This window comes from Physeter macrocephalus, chromosome 20 (genome assembly GCF_002837175.3).
Source record: "Physeter macrocephalus isolate SW-GA chromosome 20, ASM283717v5, whole genome shotgun sequence".
Lineage (NCBI taxonomy): Eukaryota > Metazoa > Chordata > Mammalia > Artiodactyla > Physeteridae > Physeter > Physeter macrocephalus.
Genome location: NC_041233.1, coordinates 20,225,016 through 20,231,237, shown reverse-complemented (window position 1 = coordinate 20,231,237; position 6,222 = coordinate 20,225,016). Strand labels below are relative to the sequence as shown.

General features: G+C 41.2%; 1 pseudogene; it reads left to right on the top strand.

Moving 5' to 3' along the window:
• The first annotated feature begins 347 nt into the window (after nucleotides 1–347).
• Nucleotides 348–827, top strand: LOC102983294 (ferritin light chain-like; annotated as a pseudogene).
• The last annotated feature ends 5,395 nt before the right edge of the window (nucleotides 828–6,222 follow it).

Genomic DNA, 6,222 nt, shown 5'->3' with positions numbered 1-6,222 from the left:
CTGGGGGTTGAGTGTGTGGAGGGGAGTGTGATGTGTCTCCACCAGTAGCGACTGGCTAAAAGTGCTCAGTTTTAGGAATTCCATCTGTGTTAAAGCAATAGAAATGTGGTATGGAGACGTTTAGAAATAGAAGCCCAGCAGTGGACTCTGAGGTCCCGCGGGTGTGTGGCTTGCTTCAGCAGTGTTTGCACTTAACAGACTCAGTGATGCCCCTTGCTGCAGGCTCCAACCACCCTCTATAAACTTTTTTCCAGTTGCAACCTTCAGAATCAGCCCTCAGCTAATCCTCGGCCACCGGGACTGGCCAACACCATTTTTTGAGCTTAACTTCTTATTACTGATCAACCATGAGCTCCCATATTCTTCAGAATTATTCCGCGGAGGTAGAGGCTGTCGTCAACCGCCTGGTCAACATGCATCTGCGTGCCTCCTACACCTACCTTTCTCTGGGCTTCTATTTCCACCTCCACCATGTGGCTCTGGAGGGCGTGGGGCACCTTTTCCAGGAATTGGCTGAGAAGAAGCGCGAGGTGTCAAGCCTCTCTTGAAAACACAAAACTAGTGCAGCTGCCGCAAGCCCTTCCAGGATGTGCAGAAGCCATCTCAAGATGAGGGTAAAACCCAGGACTCTATGGAAGCCACCATACTCATAGTCTGCCCGCGCAGACTTCCACCTCTGTGACTTTCTGGAGAGCCGCCTCCTAGATGGGCAAGTGAAACTCATCAAGAAGATGGGCGACCACCTGACCAACCTCCGCAGGGTGGCTGGTCCCCAGGTGGGGCTGGGCGAGTATCTCTTCCAAAGGCTCACCCTCAAGCACCACTAGGAGCCTCCGAAGCCCAGCGGCCTTTGAGGAGTCCCTCTGGTGTCAGGGCTTCTCTCTGCAAGCACTAGGCAGCTTTTTAAACACCCTGGAGCCCTCGCCCAACCCTTCAACCAAATGGAAACAATAAAGCTTTTTGCAGGGGGGAAAAAAAAAGCCCACGTGAAGGTCGTTTACCAGATGATACTTAAAGTGAAATGATTAACTATGTGGCCTCAGGCAAGTCCTTTACTTCTACTCCTCTGAACCCATTTCCTGCCTTGTAAAATGAGAAGATGTGAAACGAAAGCAGGAAAATTGGGAATCAAAAGCAGACTGTTGTGGATTTGATTCTTCTCTTCTGGTTTAAATTCAAGGAATTAGGGAGTCTTTGCATCAAGGCAAGGACAGTACACTGGCAGACATCCATGGTGACATCTTCCATGGTGTGAAGTGTGTGGTTAAGAAGGTGGCTCTGGAGACAGCAATTACCATTAGGGTAACCTTAGGTAAGTTCGTTAATCTCCCTGTGCCTCAGTTTCCTCATCAGTAAAATGGGATAGTAACTACCTTTATTATAGGACACAAATATTAACTATTAAGAGTAACGATTGGGAAAGAAAATAAGAGAGTGAATAAAAAGATATTTTTCCAACACCATCCCATTCTCTAAAATGGTACTCCAGCATCACCCAGGTACAAATGCAAATTATTGGACCCCACCCCAAACCTACTCAATCAGTAACTATGAGGGGCAAGGCCCAGGAATCTGTTTTGGAATCTTTCTGGAATCTCTAGGGGATTCTTATGCATGCTAAAGTTTGAGCAGCACCGTTCTAGAATCTTCCTCCCCAAAGTGTGGTCCAAACTCCAGAATCATCAGCATCTCCTGGGAATTTGTTAGACATTCAGAATCTTGGGCCTCACTCTGGATGTGCTAAATTGTAATCTGTGTTTTAACAAGATCCCCAGGTATTTCTATGTACGTTAAATCTTGAGAAGCACTGCGCTAGAACTGCATCTTTAATTTAGTAGCCACTAGCCATGTGTGGCTATTAAAATTAAATTAATTAAAATGAAATAACATTAGAAATTCAGTTCTTCAGTCACACTAGCCATATTTCAAGTGCTCAAGAGCCACCTGTGGCTCGTGGTTACAGTATTGGACACTGCAGATTATAGAACATTTCTACCATCTCAGAAGGTTCTATTGGACAGTGCAGCTCTAGAATAATTATTACTATAATTATTTTTTTGTGACCACAGAGCATCTAGATGAAGCAGATTACCTGGGACAAGGTTGACAGACTCTAATGTTTAAATGAGCCAAGCAGGTGAAGTAAGTGAATGAAGTAGACCAGTTATAAGAGAATCAAAAGCACAAGGGCAATGGTAAGTGCCAGTGATACTCCACATCCATGCTGGGACTACAACTGGGAGTGCTGGTGACTGTGGTAATCTGAGAAAAGCATGTTTAGATACAGCCAATGTTACCATGGAAGAGGCTAAGCCCAGGCTAGGATAGATTGTTCTATTTTTGTTTAAGAAGCTAGACATCTGGATTTTTATGTGATTCTTAAATTTTGATTACTAAGTCAAAATTTAAAAAATGCTGTGCTAGCCAAGGAAACATTCATGAAAGCCTCATTTGGCCTTGATGTTGTGACCTTGAAATCAAGCTGTCTAGTTCTGCCTTGCAAGGTCAGTTGTTTGCCTTGTGCATGTCCTCCTTTCTTGCCTCTGTTTCTTCTTTCTTCTCTTCTTTTGATCTTTTCTTTGCTTTCCCTTCCCTTTTGTCTTTTCTCTCTCCTCCTTTAATTTTTCTTTCATTCAGTAAGCATTTATTGAATGCTGTCTTTGTGCCAGGCATGGTGCTAGAGACTCAGGATACAAAGATGAATCAACATTGCCAGTCCACTCAAAGAGCCCACAGTTTAGTGGGAGACTCAGCTATGAGCATAGATAATGAGAGTGCAATTTGAGGAGTGCTGTAGTAGAGGTATGTCGAAAGCCGTGTGGAGTGGTAAATAATGGAGTAAGCCCACTTTGAGGGGGAGGGATCAGAGAGGTCTTCACACATGTGGGATATCTGAGCTGAGTTTTGAAGGATGTGCAGGAGTTTTCCAGGTTGAAGGGCTGGGATAGAAGTGGGAGAGGGTATTTTTAGTGGAAGGAACAGCTTGGAGGCTTGACAGTACTTTGTGTGTTTAGCAAGAAAATTTCTGCATGGCTGATATGTAAAGTATTATATATAAAGTGATTTACTAGACCTCCTTGTTCTTAAAAGTTTGTCTGCTAGCCACTCTCTGCCACTATTTGAGCCACTTCCTCCTACCCCCAGGCTCCTTTCACCCCAGCTTTGTACCCCTGAATCTACAACCTGCTTCTAGAACCTCACCCTCCACCTTTCCCCTCCCCTGCTGTCTTTCTACTCCCTTCTCCCTCCTGCCAAGATCTTGCTCCATGCACTTAAAATTCAGAGTGCCCTTTACATATTCAAAACCATCTGGTGCTCAACCAACCAGAGGGAGAATAAAGATGCTGAGATTGTTAACCCATTTAAATGTCAATGACTCTGAGGTTTTTATTTGGATCCTGATTAAACAAAGCGTTAGAAACCTAAGACAATTTTTTTGAAGTATAGTTGATTTACGATGTTGAGTTAATTTCTGCTGTATAGAAAATTGACTCAATTATAGACATATTTATATGTTCTTTTTTATATTCTTTTCCATTATGGTTTATCTCAGGATATTGAATATAGTTCCCTGTGCTGTACAGTAGGACCTTGTTGCTTATCCAACCGGAGACAATTTATGAGATGATTGGAAATTTGAACACTAATTGGATATTAATGATTGACATTTTTAGGTGTAATAATGGTGTTGTGGTCATGTTAAAATGAAAGTCTTAATCTTTAGAGATGCATCGGATATTTATAGATGAATTGATATGAAGTCTGGGATTTGCTTCAAAATTATATAGGAGTGAGGGGAATTGAGGTACAGATGAAACAAGATTGGCTATGAATTGGTTATTGTTGAACCTGGGTGATAGGTACATAAGGGTTCATTATGTTAGACTCTCTAATTCTCTGTATGCTTGCATATATATAATATTCAAAATACTCCATGCTATTTGTTGAAGTCTGTCCTTCAAAAAGATATGTTGAAGTCCTAACTCCTGGTACCTCTAATGTGACCTTATTTGGAAATAGGGTCTTTTCAAATGTAATCAAGTTAAGATGAGGTTATTAGGGTGGGCCCTAATCCAGTATGACTGGTGTTTTTATAAGAAGGGGGAAATTTAAACAGTCAACTAATATTTGACAAGGGAGCCAAGAATACTCAACAGGGAAAAGGTAGTCTTATCTATTGAAATAAATCATCTTGGGAAAACTAGCTAAGCACATGCAGAATACAGTTGGACCTGTATTTTATATGCTTAAACGATTAATTCAAAATGGATTAAAGACTAAAACATAAGACCTGAAACCATAAAACTCCTAGAAGAAAACATAGGTGGTAAGCTCCTTGACATTGGTCTTGGCAATAATTTTTTGAATATGACACCAAAAGAACAAGCAACAAAAGCAAATATTAGTAAGTGGGACAACAACAAACTAAAAAGCTTATGCACAGCAAAAGAAACAATCAACAAGATTAAAAGGCAACCTATGGAGTGGGTAAAAAATATTTGCAAATAATATACCTGATAAGGGGTTAATATCCAAAATATATAAAAAATTCATACAACTCAATAGCAAAAAACCAAATAATCCCATTAAAAAATGGTCAGATGGGGCTTCCCTGGTGGCGCAGTGGTTGAGAGTCCGCCTGCCGATGCAGGGGACATGGGTTCGTGCCCCAGTCCGGGAAGATCCCACATGCCGCGGAGCGGCTGCGCCCGTGAGCCATGGCTGCTGAGCCTGCGCGTCCGGAGCCTGTGCTCCGCAACGGGAGAGGCCACAACAGTGAGAGGCCTGCGTACCAAAAAAAAAAAAAAAAAAAAAAAAAAAAAATGGTCAGATGATCAGAATAGACATTTTTCCAAAGAAGACATAAAGATGGCCAACCGGTACCTGAAAAGATGCTCAACATCACTAATCGTCAGGGAAATGCAAATCAAAACCACAATGAGATATCACCTTACACCTCTTAGAATGAGTATTATCAAAAAACAAACAAAACCCCGAGATAGCAAGTGTTGGTGAAGATGCAGAGGAAAGGGAACCCTTGTGCACTGTAAATGGAATGCAAATTTGTGCAGCCACTATGGAAAACAGTATGGGGTTCCTCAGAAAATTAAAAATAGAACTGCCATATAATCTAGCAATCTCACTTCTGGGTATATATCCAAAGGAAATGAAAACAGGATCTTGAAGAGATAACTGCACTCCCATGTTCATTACCTCTTTATTCATAATAGCCAAGATGTGGAAACAACTTAAGTGTCTGTCAACAGATGAATGGATAAAGTAGATGTGGTACATATACACAATAGAATACTATTCAGCCACGAGAAAGAAGGAAATCCTGTCATTTGTGTCAACATGGATGAATCTTGAGGGCATTATGCTAAGCGAAATAAATCAGACAGAGGAAGACAAATGCTGTATGGTATCACTTATACATGGAATCCCCAAAAGCCAAAAATCATAGAACAGAGAATAGAACAGTGGTTTACTAGGATAGGGGAAATAGGGAAATGTTGGTCAAAGGGTACAAACTTCCAGCTATACGACGAATAAGTTCTGAGGACCCAAGGTACAGCGTGGTGATTATAGTTAATAATACTGTATTATATACTTGAAAGTATATAAAAGTAGATCTTAAATGTTCTCACCACAAAAAAGAAATGGCAAGTATGTGAGGCGATGGAGGTATCAATATTAGCTAATGGTGTGGTGGTAATCATTTTGCAGCATATAAGTGTATCAAATCAACATGTTGTACACCTTAAACTTTCATAGTGATATATGTCAGTTATATATCACTGAAGGTGGAAAAAAACAGGAAGGGGGGAATTTGGACGGAGACACACAGGGGAAGTTCCATGTGACTGGAGGAGGCAGAGACTAGAGTGGTTAGCTGCCAAGAAACCCAAGGATTGATGGCTACCGCCAGACTAGTCAGAGGCAAGGAAGGATTCTCCTCTTGAGTCTTCACAGGGAGAATGATCCTAACAAGACCTTGATTTCTAGCCTCCGGAACTGTGGGGCAATAAATGTTTGTTGGTCAAATTACCCAGTTTGTGGTTCTTTGTTTTGGCAGCCCTAGGAAACTAATGCACTCCATGATAAAAAGTTAAAATAGTAACTATATAACTCAAACTCTTCTTTTTTTCTTTGCTCCCTATTCTACCACATCATAATCTAAACATCTTCAGATAGGTCCATCTTGGACATTATATTCTGTTA